Source organism: Topomyia yanbarensis, chromosome 2 (assembly GCF_030247195.1).
Source record: "Topomyia yanbarensis strain Yona2022 chromosome 2, ASM3024719v1, whole genome shotgun sequence".
NCBI classification, from domain to species: Eukaryota; Metazoa; Arthropoda; class Insecta; order Diptera; family Culicidae; genus Topomyia; species Topomyia yanbarensis.
The window spans coordinates 303,975,480-303,993,727 of NC_080671.1; the positions used below are offsets into that span (position 1 = coordinate 303,975,480).

Consider the following 18,248-nt stretch of genomic DNA (forward strand, 5'->3'; position numbering starts at 1 on the left):
CAGCACTCATCAGTCACCTTATATACCAATGCTAAGGGATATTCATATAAGTAAATGGGGTATTAAAGCTATGTTTACTCTATTTCTATTGTCTTAAAACCTATTTAAAATCGTCGGCAATAACGGCGCGTACCATGGTTGTCTAACACACTTAAATAGCAGTGTTATCATTAAAGTAAGTAATAGTTTCGCTCATACAAAAGTGTCCACAAAGAGATTAACATCCATATATGTGTATCTCATCATTTAATTAATAAACTAAGCGGCACCCTCCCTATTACGCTAAAATAGGCTCATCACCCTACAATATAACTTGAAAACCTTTTCTTCGTCTTCTCCAAGAGGGCGCAACCTTCATCTCAACAATAAACCGGATTTGTGCTAACAGTCTTTTTCTCTCATTCGATAGCCAAGCTTAATGCTCACAAAACTTTACTTTCAACTAGATATGCAAATAATTTAAATCACTATTTAATATTTATCGAGATTCTAAAGGTCTAAAGGGTTTAGGGTGTAGAGTTAGGTGACTTCTTCTTCTACTTGTCATGCTTATTTAAATGTATATGTTATCTCCATACAACATTCAACAAATAATTTACAATTACAAAACGACGAACTTCTCACAGAAATTATCTTGAAAAATGAAAGAAAGTAGCCACAGTAGAAACACCACACCAATAATAATAAAAGTATCCCTGAACATGACATTGCATTGGTGACACACGTGTGGTGTAAGCAAGCAAAGAAATAATGACTGTAATTGCAATAATGCTCCACTCAATGCGGCTCGTTGTCATTTAAATCTCATTATCGAGCCCTGCCATTAAGGTACGATACACGGACCCAACAACTCCGGAATGCTTTTGCGTTACCCTACCATTTTCGCATCATTGCTGTTGTGTTTTTTCACCAAAGTCATCACCAAGAGCCCATTGATTGCACTGTAGTCTTTTTGCACGCACAATAAGTAAGAGTACCTGTACATGTGGTCGCAGACCATCAAGGTGAAAATCACTTGCAGATGACCGATTGCCAAACGGAGTTCGCTTGTTTTCACTCTCCATGAGATTTTACCGCCTCGGGCTATGCAAACTGTCTGCCAAAGAAACATATATGAATTCCTGTTTACAGAGGAATCCGATAGCCCGAGAGGTAATTTTTAATTTGGTTATACCAAATACTGTTCGATGTTGAAATCACGGCGATTCAGACGAAGATTGATCCCCGTAGTAGATTGATCCGAACCAATTAAGCCAAAATTGTCTAACTTGAATAAATGATCCTTCGTGCATTACTATTGAATTGGGTTGTACCTTCAGCACAGTGAGGAATTTCTTTTATCCAAAGAATCTAACATTGCTGCGCTGTAGAGAAAACTGGAAAGCCAAATCGAATGTGACGTTTCGGTATTACATTCCTCTACGGAACGTGACCGTATAATTCGACAAACTTCGCAGCCGATTCATAGCGTACAGTGCAATTACGGAGATGGCGCAACGATCCTAATAACATTATGAATTCTTCCTGATCGGCACATGAACGTTCGACTACTGTATTGTATGATGGACCTCTTACCGCCAGCTCAACTTAGAAAAATTATGCATTTTGTTTGCTGAAACGTGTTATTTTAATTCAAATCAAGTAGGCGAATTATATCCTGCGCAGAGAAAGCATCGGCTCGAATTTGTATTCTGCAACTAAACTGATTGATTTACATCGACATTGATACACGTAACAAGATGTCCAACCACTTGTCAAAGTATCAAATGTACATCATCCCGGAACTGAGTGTAATGTAAATCATTGCTACTTGAAGACTGAAATTACTACGACCATCTACAAATTAGAAAAATGAATGATTCTGCATTGGACGGAACATTTTCCATCTGATTTTATAGCAGTCCGACAACGTTGTGCAGTAATAATTAAAATAGAGGAATGCTTGTTAGGTAATTATCTTCTGAAATTTACAGCAAAAAGCTTTGATTGACAAGCTGTTATTTCACCTTGTTTCTCTAAAGTATTGTCGGAATCATCTTAATGCTCAACACTGTTGGAAGATATACCATCCCAAATCACCCTCCAGTATAGACGTTTCGTGCTGCGGAAATCGTTTCGATTCGAGCGCTTATAATACGTTCAATCCAAACACGCAACACGAAGATGATCTTGAGAAACGGTATCGTGCCTAATTTTGCCCTGTTTTTCGTTCGAATCAAGTCTGGTTAAATCTGCCAACCACGTAACAGCTTCAAACGGTATGCGGTGAGGTTTACTTTTTGTTTTCCGCTAAACCTTGGTAAGTGAACAATATTTTTGAAAGAAAGAAAACTCACTCTCGTTCATGGAGAGTATTTTGCGCTACACTTGAAGTACGTCTTGATACGCTGTGTGTATAGTGTTACCTGCAACGAAAAAATAAAATAAAAAACGCAATGAATGTGTTGAATGCAAAACAGATAAGCGGCTTCTATTTTATCATAATCATCTAATGAGAATTTATTGCAAATAATGTTTTATATTAAAACGCCTTTATTGCTTCGTTTTGTACAGAGAAAACTACCAGAACAAAATTGACACATCCATGAAATTCTGCTCAGTTAAGAAACCACCCGTGTTTACAATTATTGATACACTGGATAAGTGAAAACGTACAAAGAACTAACAAATAGATGTTTAAAGAATTATCACTATATAGTTTGCCCTACTTCAACACATTTATAAAATAATCAATAGCGACGCCGGCTACGACCAAGGTTATGCTACTGGAGAACGGAATGACTGTTAATCCGACACTCGTCAATTCTGCATTTTCACGTGTCTGCATTTTCACGACAATCACAGGAATGAATTTATACCACCATCGAAGGAAGAAAATCAGTCGGCTATATTACAAATAAGTGTTTTTATTATATAGCTTCAAAACTTAAGGCCTGCTCGCTACAAAATCTGAACACCTAAAATACATAGAATCAGAAAACGATATATTTCTCACAGATATTTATGTTCTATCTAAATTTATATATTTCTTTACTGTATAAAAAGCACTTCCCAAAATTACGTCGAAAGAAGCGTGTTAGAAAAGTTACTATGTGCGGTCCAAACGAAAATCAAGGATATCTAATTTAGTTGCTTTGTCCCACAACTTTTGACCTTTTGCTTTGGTTGTTAGCTGCTATTGGCATTTAGACTGCTTTTTGAAAGCGCTCTTAACAGGATGATAAGACTATGTGAAAGTAGATTTCCAGTAGCTTTCTGGGCTCCGTTTCTTCGCTGCATGTCATAAGTTCGACGTTCCTTGATGAAGTTAGAACAAGTCTAATTTTATCGTACTGAAAGTGGAGCATTCCGTTCGTGGCAACCGAGACGGTCAATGGGCAGGTGTAGATACTTGAAAGAATGCCAACAAAACTATGAACTTCCACTTCTGAGGTCTCACGATGGCCCAACGCTTTTCTGGGCGGATTTAGCTTCATAAAATTACTTGAAAGATGTGCTTGAGGGGTACAAGGCTAAAGATATCAATTTAGTGCCAAATGATCTTAATTCCCCAAACGCATTGAAATAGCGGCCAATTGAGGAATACTGAAGCACGCCCTCCGGAAACAGTAAGGAGGTGAAATAGGATGTAGGAATGCGAAAAAATATTCCCACACAAAACCAAGTTTCTCTAAACGTTGTAAGCAGTGTTGAATGAAAGGCACGTAAATTTGGATGTTGGTATTAAATTCAACCAAAGAACATTTAAAAATCTTAATATTATGATTCATTTTATTCCCTGAATGTTGAACGGGTGACATATGACGCATACCCTTTAAACTCATTTGCATTCCGTTGTTAGTTATCTTTATTCGATGTTAGCTATAAACATTTCGCAAAGGTCTATCATCAATACTTTAAGGAAATTGCCCGTCGGATTCCGGATATTCAAATATGTCCATACAATTTTCGATATGTCATATTTATCAAGAAGGTTTTCTACATTCAAAGCAATTGCCAATAGTCCTGCACTCAGAAAAAAAAACATGTTTCCTAATTCCAAAAATCGTGGATAATAAACGCTAACAGATTTCTGAACAGAAACAGTTGAATCACGCTCTATCATTCCAGTAGAAAAAAGTAGTGTGCTAGTAGAACATCAAATCGAACAAATCAGTCCGTTGACTTTAGGAGTGGCCGTCAAAAAACACTTCAATCTATCCGGTGGAAACCACGAAACCATGACTCACGGCACGTCAATCACTTTTCTATTTACCCAGGAACAGAATATTTCGTCACGATGCAATAAAATAAATCACCTTCAGCACATTATCAATGCTGACGCTCAAATGACCATATAATGATGAGCTCGAAGTTCATATAAAAACTATAATTACCAATAAGCCTCACGATTCGTTACAAACTAAACTGCTTGGGAAACGTAATTAACGGTAGCAAACCATGAAGCTACGAGTTTAATGTCCTTTAACTTTCACACTTGAAAACAAAATTCAGCATCTGAAAGGTCAGTCCGGCTGTAAATCACAAGAGAAAAAGATGCATAATGCAACCGAATTCATGACAGGAATTTTTGAAACAGCATTTTCACGTTGTAACAATCGGTTCCGGTCAATAAACGCTTGATATGAGAAACGGCAAGGCGAAGACAATCGCAGCAACCCGAGAAATTGAGTGAGATAGATAGAGAAAAATACACCTCCGGCGACTAACCGCGCCATCTGAGACCCCTTGACTGGACGTTGTCGGTTACTTTCTCGAGGGTGTCGCCCGGTACTGCTGAATCCACAAGCAGGTGAAAGGCGGGCTTGTGGACAATCTGGGGTGCAGTTCCACTTCACCTGCTTTCATGCCGGCAACTTTCATTCAAGCTTACTGTCTACGAGTGTGATCAGGTCAGAAATGTGGTGACACAGTATTTGTTCCCCATCGCAGATAACATATCTGTGGATATCTTGTCTGAAATTGCTAATATGGCGGAGCTGCAGGCACGATAAGTATGTTACGTCCAAGAAGAATGATTTTTCATTGCTTAACATTGCCAAACAACGCATCGCGGAATGATATTGAAGTGGTGATCTCCAAATTCAAAGTTAATGGTTCAAACGTATAAAATTAGACGAATTGTCATTTTCATAGATTCAGTTGCCTTTTGACAACTGGCTTAAGCGTTTGTAATATAAATTAGTGAAAGGGTAATTGAATTAAATGGAAAAAACATAGCATTTAAATTACGAAATTTTTTATTAAAACCGAATTTCATTAAATTAAAACTAGTTCTATGTGATTAAAAGATAAATTTTGTTAATGGAAGTTTACCATTTCTTTCGCTTAAGGGGAGGTTCTGACTTTTCCGAAGTCTTGAATAATACACTTATTATATGGTCATTTGATTCGGAATGTGATATTCAATGTACGATTCAGTTATGTGCGGGTTCAGCGTTTGTACGTTAACGTGTTTGATCGCAGAGACGTTGTATATCGCGTGTGTTCACGTGTATAAATTCGATTTTACAACCATGTGTCCATTCGTACATTCGCATGTGTTCTTAACCTTCCCTAGGTGTTGGGGTCAATATGACCCAAAATGAACTTTCAAAATGCGCTAACTTTTTTAGTTTTGCACCTAGCAGTTTGGAATTTCTTGACTTTTCCTCTTTCATGGAGCGCAACGATTTTCAGTTGAGTTCATAATTGTCGGGCATTCCTGAAGGGCTGTACAAAAAAGTTACGAATAAGATGTTAGCGGGTCATATTGACCCCGATTTCGAACTTAGTTTTAAGGCACATTATCAGCCAAATCTATATGAACTTGTACCCAAATTGTTTGTTGAAGTTTAAATTTTCAGTTTCTGGTGAATATTACTGTTTTTGACCAGGTTGGCCAGTGGGAATCGGTGCCTAATGGGGTCATGTTTGGCGTAAAAAGATGTATGCAGAACCGTCATCATAAATCACCGGTTTATTGACAGAATACTAATAATAAATGCAAATAAAACAAAAATAAGAAAGTATATATTAAATTTGTACATGATACGACCGATCTGGAATGTTCCGGATTACAATTCCGATGCCGATTCCGGCAGTATAATAGTATTTCATATACTATTGAACAAGCGACAAAGTAATCAATCATTGAAACTGATCCCAAAGTTTTGTAATATTCTTGAAAACTTATATAAAATCGCATCTAAAATGATAGTGATACTCTGATTGAAATAGTTACTCTGGATTATACGTGAAAATTATTCGGAAGATCTGGAACATCCGTAAAACTGGCTAATTTATGAATCTAGAATTCTGAAGTTTTTTCGAAAACATTTGTTCACATTGCATTAGCATAAATTCGTAGTTCCGAGTGAAAAATTGACTATTGTTCACATAGTGACCATCCAGAAGATCCGGAACATTTGCTGAACCGGTCCATTCATAAAATTGGTCTTAGAACCTTAGGTCTTAGGTGTTTTGTTTTTAGTGTTTCTCGAATTCTCATTTGAATGAGTTCGTATTTATGACCTACACATGTTCTTCACGAACCTTGTCCTAGAGCTCTGAGGTATTTTCGAAAACATATAAGTGTATACTGAAACCTCCATTTACGAACTTTTTTTACGTAACTGTTTATACGAACCAGGGATGGGAATTATCATTCATTCGCATGATTCTTGGCGAATCCGCTCATTGCTTTGACAGCAGCCAGTCGTTCATTCACGATCCGACTAAAACTCTCCAAAAGAACGCAACTGAACGTAGGTAGAGATGAACTTCCGAAGATGTGAGCCAAGTAAAAGAATGACACGTACTATGTTGAATGAAGAAGATCGTGTTCTTCATTCGCGGATTGAATCGGAAGATTGTACTGTAAACATTCACAAGTGAATCAACTTTTAGCTCACAAATGAATGTGACATTGTATTCTCTGGTTGGGTTAGGTCAACTTTATAGTGCAAATGTACACTATAATCAATGTTGAGAAGTAGATTGCACTACAATCCACTTGAAATTGATATTGTGATATGCACGGAATCGTTTTAAGTTATTTTTTTCCACCAGCACATTGCAAACTACTTACTCAACAATAAGAGATCACCAAGTGAAAATTTCATAGGTCTATAAACAAGAACGACAAGTTTTTTTTATCAGAACGATCCGGTGAATGTTTTGAAATGAATCTTTGTGAATGAAAGAATGCATTCATTTGCGATCCTTTCTGCTTTCATTCAAAACATTACGTATGCGATGGAGAATGAATCATAGCCGGGCGCTGTCACTTTTTTTCAGTTCTGTGTTTTGCTTTTCGCTTTCGCACGAACGCGTAACTCTGCACAAGAAGGGTTGCCGAGATCGGGTTTCACAGTAAGAGCATGTTGGTGAATGATTTCAAATTGATCGTTTCGTGAAATGATTTTTCCCATGCCTGATACGAACTAAATTCGAAATAACGAAATCTTTGTTTACGAACCAGTTTCGTAAAAAAAAGTTTGTGTACGTACAGTGCAGTATGAAGTCGTAAACAGTTTGATTTATTTTTAGCTAACAATTACTAATAAAAGTTAGGTACTTTCGGAATGGGGTTAACGAGTATATAACGGAAATCGATGTCGTATGTCATTTTGAAATGGCGGCTTCCGGTATAGATGAATTCTCTATAACCTCAGCAATATGGGTATTTTCGGAACGGGGTTGAAGAGTGCATAATGAAGATGGATGTTTGAAACATATTGTAAGGATTAACAAGAATATTGCTCAACCGGAAGTCGCCATATTGGATTTCAAAATGGTTCCAAACATCCATTTCCATCATCTACTCGTCAAGCCCGTTCCAAAAATACTCATACATAATAATTATTGAAATTTTGTGAACTGCTTTGACGAAACGAATTTTGCAAGGAAGGTGAAGCGAATTTTTTTTACGAACTAAATCCCAAATAACGAACATATTTTTTACCAACCAAATCCTAATAGCGAACACTATTTTTTACGAACTAATTCGATTTACGAACCCCCGGTTTGGTTCGTGAATGGAGATTTCAGTGTATATCATTCGCAGAAATTTGTACTTGTGACTAAGATAGGGACTCTATTGGTAACATAGTAACCTTTCGGAAGATCCGGAATCGACTCTCGAAGTCTGTGGTTTTCCCAAAAGTTTTTCTTTCATAATTATTATTGCAAAGAAATCGTATTTGTGACCGGAACAAAGACCCTGTTGGTTTCGTCGAAACTTTCCGGAATATCCGTAAAACGGGTCAGATCATATGCTTGGTGCTGGAGCTTGGACCAAAGCATATATGTACTGGGACCTATAGCTCTGTGATTATTTAGAAAGCACTTTTATCAGCCTTCTTGAAAAATATCTTTGCAGTTTTTTTGAAGTATCATTAGAGTTCTTACTTGTGACTTGACTGTGTACCGCATTGGCTGTGTCGTATCTTCCTGGAACATCCAGCATATCCGTAAAGCTGGACAATTGATAAGCTTTGTAAGTATTTGTAGTTGTATTTGTAGGAGTCTCAATGTGCCTATTTGTGCTTGCGGTGATACAAGAACCCAATTGGTATCATAGTGTTCATTTAACAAAAATAGGAACAGCCTACTCAATATTTGAAATTGGTTCTGAAACTTCGCAGTTTTTTAGTAAAATATTTCTAGAATTCTCTGTGCAATTGATGATAACTTGTTACAGATATATACCTGTATTTCAAGCACAAATGCTGGTTTCTTTACAATTTCTGATTTTTTTCTGTAGAGGGAATCTCAGTACGCTTGAAGGTCCCCATCACCATGTACGTGACTCTTTCTGTAAACACAGAATCCCTCTTTCCTAGTTTTACATTGCTAGGATTTTTTCTTCAAAAACACGAATCCTCTGTCGCAAACAACAATTCGAACGCAATTTTTCATTTTTACTGCATCGCATAAAAACGAACTGTAAAATAAGTAAACATTTCGAAACATGCCACTTCCGCGCAAACTAACATCACCATCTTGACGACGAATCGTTTATCCTCATTATTGTGGTGTTAGTCTACCTGGAAGTGTTATTAGTTTCCTTGAATTGATAGTTGAATCTTTGTTTACAATAATAGAACGAACCTTTCGAAAATTTACTCTTGATTGCAAGCAGATGCAACCTGTGCTGCCAGACTGATACTCCCAAACTGTTATTGAAGGACGAGTCAATACGAGTCCATGTTCCAAGCACAAAAATGAATGAATTCCACAAAACCTTGAAAAATACTTTGCGAAAGCTACCATGTCTGGGAACCAAATTTGTAAACTGGCATTCTACGCCGGATCATCCGATAGATCAAAGGTCGCAGTCACAAGAACAAATTTATGCCAATGATATACCCTTATATGTCTTCGAAAATATCTCAGATCTCCAGGGCAAAGTTCCACGGATGTTCCAGATCTCCGGAGAGTTATTATGTGGCCAATAGGGTCGATTTTCCAGTAATAACAACGAATTGATGCCAATATTTTCGAAAAAACTTTTGAGTTCTAGGACTAGATTTGTGAATTAGCCAGTTTTACGGATGTTCCGGATCTTCCGAATAATTTTCACGTAGAATCCAGAGTAAGTATTTGAATCAGAGTATCACTATCATTTTAGATGGGATTTCATGTAAGTTTTCAAGAATATTACAAAACTTTGGGATCAGTTTCAATGATTGATCACTTTGTCGCATGTTGAATAGTATATGAAATTCTATTATACTGCCGGAATCGGCATCGGAATTGTAATCCGAAACATCCCAGATCGGTCGTATCATGTACAAATTTAATATATACATTCTCATTTTTGTTTTGTTTGCCTTTATTATTAGTATTCTGTCAATAAACCGGTGATTTATGATGACGGTTCTGCATACAACTTTTTATGCGAAACATGACCCCATTAGGCACCGATTCCCACTGGACAACCTAGTCAAAAACAGTAATATTCACCAGAAACTGAAAATTGAAACTTCAACAAACAATTTGGGTACAAGTTCATGTAGATTTGGCTGAAAATGTGCCTTAAATCTAAGTTCGAAATCGGGGTCAATATGACCCGCTAACACCTTATTCGTAACAAAAAGTTAACACCTAGGGAAGGTTAAATGGTCGCGCGAGAATCATGAATCTGATACTTAATTTTTCGTGTACCGTTCAGATGCTAGAAAAAAGTGAATTCTTCCATATTACTAGAGTTCCTGGTCATGTCCACCATTGTGTTGTCTTGTGGATATGAGCGTCATTTTTATTGGTCCAACTGAAAGCTGAAGGACCTGGACTGCTAGGGCCGCGAATAGGAACTTCCGAACGTAGCTGATTCATGATCGCGCGAACACGGGCGTTTGTAGGTTCACCCTTGAGATCACGTTTGTAAATTTATAAGTGCAAACCCGTTCACTTAGTCATCGGGGTGTCGTCCTGTTTGTGAGATCGTGGGCGTTGGTATGCCAGGATGATCGCAAAGGACTCAAGCGTTTGTATGCCCAACTTTGCGTCCATAAATTCGGTTTCTTAACTGTGTGGCCTTTGGCATATTCATTTGTTCTTGAATGATTGCGCGAGGACCGTGAATCTTATACTTAATTGTTAGTATATGGTTCAGATGCTAGAACAGAGTAAGTTTCCCCATATCACTAGAGTTCCCCATCCTGTCACCATGTAACGTGCTATCTAGTGAGTATGAGCGTCATTTTTTAGTCCAACGGAAGGTATGGAGCTAGGCTGCTCAGACCGAACGAAGAGATTTCCGAACATGACCAACGCATTAGCGCGCGAACATTCGCGTTTGTAGGTTCCCACTTGAATCCGCGTTTATTAGTTTATTACTGCTGAAATATTCACTTAATCATTGTAGTGTTTTCGTATTTGCGAGGCCGCGCGTTTTGGTGCGCATAGATGATCGTGAAGGTCTTAAGCGTTTGTATGTTAACGTGCTGAATACTATAAGAGAGTGAGATTCCCCATATCACTAGGGTCGGGACGCGTTGTTTAGTGGATATGAGCGTTTTTTATTGGTTCAACGGAAGGCATAGACCGATGCTACTAGGGCCGAAGGTAGGTAACACACATGTATTTGTAGGTCCGCTCTTGAGATCACGTTTATGAGTTTAGTGCTAGTTTAATGCTAAAACGTTCACTCAATCACCGGAGTGAACGTATTTGTGCGTAGACGAAGCTCGAATGTTTGTATGTTTACGTGTTTGTTGCGTCTGCTAGCGTGTATGTAACTTGGTGTAAATAAATTCGATTTTATATCCATGTGGCCATTCGCATATTCGCGTGTAAATGATCTCGTGGACCGTGGCTCTGATGCTTAATTTTCAGTGTTCGTTTCAGATACTAATATAGTTCTCTATACTAATATAGTTCTCTCATATCACTAGAGTTCCCGGTCATAACGCTATGGAATGTGTTGTCTAGTGAATATGAGCGTCTTCTTTTTGATTGGTCCATATGAAGGCTTGAGGCTAGGCTGCTAGGACCAAGAGTAGAGACTTCCGGACATGGCCGATTCATGATTGCATGAGCGGCGGGATAATGCATGAGACCGGCTTGGGAATTTATAGGTGCTAAAGCGTTCACTTAATAACCAGAGTGCTTAAATTTTGTCGATATCGCGGGCGTAAGTATGCGTGGATGATTGCAATGGCATGTTCGCGCTTGTGACCAGGTTTGTGTTATCGTGCAGACGACGAGCGCTTGTGCGTATTGAATAACAAAGGTTATGAGATAATATGCAATTGATTGCGTTAGTGAGTGTTGATATAAATCTAATTTAAGATATAGTAATAAAATGAAAAATAACATTCCGAATAAAGAAAAAAGATCCAAAGACATGTAGTAAAAGCGTTCAAATTGTATATTTTGTTAATGCACATGAGTAGCGGAAAAGCAAACTGCCAGAAGTACAGCAAAAACAGACCAATGAAGTAGAAGAAAAGCCCACATGTAACATGCAATCAAACTACTTGAATTCGTTTAAATGCCAGCACATGATTTTGATTTACCATAAACGACAATTGCGTTCTGTTAGAATTTTATCATGCCATGCCGAGCGGGAATGGATGATTTATGGATAAATTCCAATCCGATCTACCCGAATGAATCGAATCAAATGCTCGAATTGAACACCGGAAAAAGTGTTCAACGAAACCTAGGAAGGTTTACCCAATATTCTATCATATATGCCGTATTGTATTCATTCCCTGACCCACCTGCCACAAATACTCCGACGGACACAGATAGACATAGACTAGCAGCTAACAATTGTACACTAGTAGGGGAACATGGGGAGACTTGACCAGGTTTTCAGCTAAAACTGCATAAATCTCTAAAAAGGCCTTCAATCCCTCAAACTCCCTCAATTGAGATATAATGTACAAAGTTATTGTGTGTCTTCGTGATTTTTTGCAGAATTTTTAATTTAATTTTTGAAAAGTTATAAAAGTTTTTCTGAGATCGTTTTTTCGGTAAAGTCTCCCCACTGCGGGGAGACTTGACCAAGGCGTGGGGAGACTTGACCAAGAGAATTTTGAATAATCATAACAAAAAATAATGACATAAAACATACTGTAATTATTTTTTTTTCATATTGTCGAGATATTTGGGTAGCAGTAGAAAATATAAAAGAGTTGCATTTGAAATGTTTCGATTTTTTTAAATGCATTTCATTTTAAGGTTTAACTGTACTGCTTGCATTGCATGTTCACACATCACGAAATAAGTCCTACTATTGCTAACTTTGTTTAATAATACTATAATATAAAGATGTTTGAGGTAGGATTTTTTTATGGCGTGATTAACATTAACAGTAGATACCAAAGCATAATAAATATCAGGAATTTATCTATCTTTCTTCAGCTAATTGCCACTTGGTCAAGCCTTCCCACAATATATTGGTCAAGTCTCCCCAACACTAGTTATTGCGTTCAATGTCATTCAAATTCTATTAATAACTATTCCAATGTTCCAATTTATGTAAAATCATTTCACTGCTTCACAAAGATTAAGATGGTATATTAGTACATTAATAGTAATTAGTAGTCAAGTAAATATGTCCATACAAAGTTTGATAAAAAATTACATCATTTAATGCAAATTTATTAATCACATAATATTTTCTGTAAGGAAAGGATTTTTCATTTCAAACTTATAAAATTACCTTAAGGGATCGAAGCAAGTATAAAAATATTTTTGAAAAATATTTAAGAATCGAATAGAAGACAGCATAGCCAAAAATAGAATTTTTCGCTTGGTCAAGTCTCCTCATGTTCCCCTACTAATTAATTTTAGGCATTTTACATATTTATCGATCGATAAATCAACATATAATGACCACTACTGCGAACCGTGTCCTCCAACACTGCAAGAAAAATGTTTGCAAACACGGCCCTCAGCAAAAATCAATCCACGCCGACCCGCCAGTCGGCTACGCCAGCGGGGCTCAGGCTAGTGGTTGATCGTTAGTTTGGGCAGGTGGAAAACACAAAACATAAAAACCTATTTTAATCCACCTAGCGGTGCAATTGTGCCTTTCTCAATCATGAATCACGAGAATGTGTGCGTTGTTTATATTCATTAAAAACTTTTAAATGCATATATTACATTTTATTATTATACATCACATGACAACTATATTCAGGAAAATAAATCATTATTCGAGTTCTAAAATTTTGAAAAAGAAAAAACAGCCATGGTAATATTGAACTGAAAACCTATTTTAATCCACCTAGCGGTGCAATTGTGCCTTTCTCAATCATGAATCACGAGAATGTGTGCGATGTTTATATTCATTAAAAGCTTTTAAATGCATATATTACATTTTATTATTATACATCACATGACAACTATATACAGGAAAATAAATCATTATTCGAGTTGTAAAATTTTGAAAAAGAAAAAACAGCCACAGTAATATTGAACTGAAAAAAGGTGCGAAATCGGCAGTCCCAAAAAGTCGATCTCTATAAAAAAAAATTTTCGAGATAACATAAAATCTCGACGTTTCATGCATTTTAAAGATGTTTGGCATCAAAAATACGAATTCGATTTCTGAAATTTCATGGGGTCCCCCCTTTGAAAAAAAAATTTTGAGTTCCGGCTTGTATGGGAATTTCATATGTGACCGGACGGTTTAGTCTATATTTCCGGACTCATATAAGCGATCCGTACGAAATTTTATAGACATCTGTGGGGGTATTATAGCTATCATTTGGGACTAAGTTTGTGAAAATCGACCCAACCATTTCCGGGAAACTGATGTGAGTTCGTAAATTTTGAGGGATGGCCGCTTTTCCCGGGCACTTCCGGAACCGTCTATGGTGGTCAATGTAGTCAACAAAAGTTTGGTTGGCCGTCGGTGACCTAGAACTGCAAATTTAAGTTGTTTGAGAGACATTTTAGCGAAATTTTTACCTTTTTTGCTTTCATCGGGGTATCGGTTTGAATCACAATTTGCTATGTGATCGCACGCCACAACCTGTAACTCCGGAACCGGAAGTCGGATCGGGATGAAATTAAATAGCCAATTACGGGGACGCAATACCTTTCATTTGAGGTCAAGTTTAGTCGAATCGGTCTAGCCATCTCCGAGAAACCGATGTGACTGTTAGTCTGAATTCAGATACTTCCGCCGGGGCTTCCGGAACCGATGACGGTGGCCAATATGGCCAAATAGACTTTGAATGGATGTTGGTGACCTAATACTACTAATCGAAGCAGTTGTGGTCATATTTTGGAAAAATTTTCACCATTATACATTCATTGCAGAATTTATTAAAATCGACATTTTCTGCGTGTTCGTGCTCATCACCCTGTAATTCCGGAACCGGAAGTCGGATCCATTAGAAATTCAATAGCAGCCTATGGGAACGTTGCACCTTTCATTTGAGACTAAGTTTGTCAAAATCGGTTCATCCATCTCTGAGAAAAGTGAGTGAGATTGTGTTCGCGTACACACACAGACGCACATACACACACATACATACACACATACACACACACAGACATTTGCCGAACTCGACGAACTGAATCGAATGGTATATGTCACTCGGCCCTCCGGGCCTCCGTTAAAAAGTCGGTTTTCAGAGCAATTGCAATACCTTTCTATTGAGAAAGGCAAAAAGGTGCAAAATCGGCGAAGTCCCAAAAAGTCGATTTCCAAAAAAAAAAAAAATTTCGTGATAACATAAAATCTCGACGTTTCATGCATTTTAAAGATGTTTGGCATCAAAAATACGAATTCGATTTCTGAAATTTCATGGGGTCCCCCCTTTGAAAAAAATTTTGAGTTCCGGCTTATATGGGAATTTCATGTGTGACCGGACCGTTCAGTCTATATTTCCGGAACCATACAAGCGGTCCGTGCGAAATGTTACAGACATCTGTGGGGATAATATAGCTATCATTTGGGACTAAGTTTGTGAAAATCGGCCCAACCATTTCCGAGAAACTGATATGAGTTTGCTAGTTATGAAAGATGGCCGCTTTTCCCGGGCACTTCCGGAACCGTCTATGGTGGTCAATGTAGTCAACGAAAGTTTGTGTGGCCGTCGGTGACCTAGAACTGCAAAGTTAAGTTATTTGAGAGACATTTTAGCGAAATTTTTACCTTTTTTGCTTCCATCGGGGTATCGGTTTGAATCACAATTTGCTATGTGATCGCACGCCACAACCCGTAACTCCGGAACTGGAAGTCGGTTGGGAATAAAATTTAATAGCCATTTACGGGGACGCAATACCTTTCATTTGAGGTCAAGTTTAGTCGAATCAGTCTAGCCATCTCCGAGAAACCGATGTGACTGTTACTCTGAATTTGGATACTTTCGCCGGGGCTTCCGGAACCGATGATGGTGGCCAATGTGACCAAAGAGACTTTGAATGGCTGTTAATGACCTAGTACTACAAATCGAAGCAGTTGTGGTCACATTTTGGAAAAATTTTCACCATTATACATTCATTGCAGAATTTCTTAAAATCGACGTTTTCAGAGCAATTGCAATACCTTTCTATTGAGAAAGGCAAAAAGGCCTCTCGGTCTCCTCAATGCACCATTATCGAGGCATAGTGCAATAACCATCATAAATAATTAACTGTCGCTATTCCACACAAAATTAACAAACTTTACTTTCATCAAAAAGAAAAGAACCTCGCCTTAACCAGTCTAAGATGATACGTTAATAAAATTAAAATTAGAAAGTTTATGCATAGTCTATAAAAGCTTATTCTCGAGTTTACACATGTTATCCCTGGCAACAATTGAGGTTTTATGACGCTCTTGAAGCCCTTCTTAAAACCCAGAATACAATTGTAGTGTGCCCTAAAACTAGCAATGCTACTTGTGATCGGAAGAACTACACTGTCGTTCCAAATATATCTGTCCCAGGTTTCAAATCATCCAGCCTAGTGCGATAACATTTTTAAACATATTCTTTAGTATAAAACAAAACTATACCAGCAGCATCTCGTTTCTTATTGTATTTCAGTTAATAATCTGATATTCAATTCGTTTATTTGATAAATCAATTAATAATCATTGTATTTCGATTAATAATCATTGTATTTCAATTAATATGATTTATTTCAGATGACTCATGATTGAATGCACTTTTTGTTATCGTGAATTTGTTTTAACGTTGAAATTATTTAGTAGAACTATTAACAATTATTTAGTAGAACTATTAACAGCAAAATCGGTACGTCATAGAAGCCTATATGAATCCAATATAATTTCAAATTACAAGCTTCTAGACGTTTTATTTATTAAATTTCCAATATGTACATAGGGGCGTTGTGGAACGTGGAATTTACAACGAATTTTGTACATATATGAATGGGTATGACACATGGTATTATAATGCTTTTTATTTAATACCAATTTTTTACTGACCCCGAAATTTGAATAAATGAGGATGAATATTACCACAGCTCAAATTTCTTCATTTTATTTGTTTAACAGAGTCCTGGCAGAGAACCATATATATTTTATGAAAAACGCTTTTAATCCACTTAACAGTGTGATGAGACATTTCTTATAACTCTTCGGATACTATATCGTTTGAGAACATTTAGAAGTTGATGCTTCGCGATGTTTTTGATAACACATACTACATGGGATAGTGGCAGGACTCAGAGAATCGCTCAAATCAGCATAGGACAACATCAGTGCTAGAAATCTCAAACCAAATCAATGGGAAAGCGAAAAAATGCCCCATAAAATAGACATACAAACGAATTATTGCTAATGCTCTGTTAATAAAATATCTAAATTCCTCAATCAACGCATTGTGGTGGGAAAACTGAATATTCCTAAAGGGGTTATGTGTATTGTACTGAGCCAAAAAAATCGAATTTTTCTTTGAATCGATTTGAAGTTTATACTTTACTCAAATTTCTAACGCGACTGAGAACTAAGAAATCAACGCTTTTTCTTTAAAAAAAAGCGATACTAGCAGTGATACCATTCAAAGAAAATCAACAGTGAATATTTCCAGACTTGGTTTTATGTTTTATGACTATTGGGTTTTTGCATCCTAGATTGCATGATTCAGTGATCGAAACCCAAAACTTCATGAAGTATTTGAAATTATTAAATTAAAATTTGTGTTTGCTATTGAAATTGACAAAATGATAGTATCGCCCCTTTGGCGATTGTTTACTTTTTCGGTCCCACCTATCAGCATTGAAGTATCGCCCTTACGTTTTTTTTTACAATACCAATTTTACAATTGGTGGGGGTTTGGTGAAAATCGATCTTACTGTCCAAACGGCATAATTCCGAAACCGTAATTTTTGAAGTTTTAAAATAATGCAGAATTAATTTTTCAGAACATAGTAACAGAGTTCGTGTCTTCAGCGAATTTGTTGAGACTTTATTGTAGTCATGAATATTAACCTGAGAAAATTCACCATAAATACTTCTTGGATGGTATACCGTCAAAATTATTTTATCGAGTGATACGCTGTTTAACGTTTGTAAAACTCATCGAAGATACTAAACCTCCGAAATTGGCGGTTTCAAAATGATGCTATCTTGACCTTAAATTACTGTTTTTGAACATTTTACCTATACATATATTTGGTCATACAACAAAAATCAAATTCTCATCAAAATCGATCAGAACCTGCTAGAGTCGAATGCAAATCGTCATTTTTCATAAATTTTTCTCTACATTCGGAAAGTGTTATCCTCGTTATTATTCATATTACGTTTTCGTCTCAACTCGACGCACTCCCAAAATAAAAACCTGTTT

The 18,248-nt window shown here is 37.0% G+C and overlaps 1 protein-coding gene across 2 annotated transcripts in view; it reads right to left on the reverse strand.

The window, feature by feature from the left end:
* The window catches only part of LOC131683427 (uncharacterized), a 118,588-nt gene that overhangs the window by 73,927 nt on the left and 26,413 nt on the right, over nucleotides 1-18,248 (reverse strand). Inside the window, exon 1 of one of the 2 annotated variants that reach the window (XM_058965410.1) lies at nucleotides 2,337-2,359. The exons of the other annotated variant lie outside the window; for it this stretch is intronic. The gene's annotated coding sequence lies outside the window, so the exon portion shown is untranslated. Of the gene's footprint in view, nucleotides 1-2,336; nucleotides 2,360-18,248 lie in introns of those variants that run through there. 2 annotated transcript variants of the gene reach the window in all.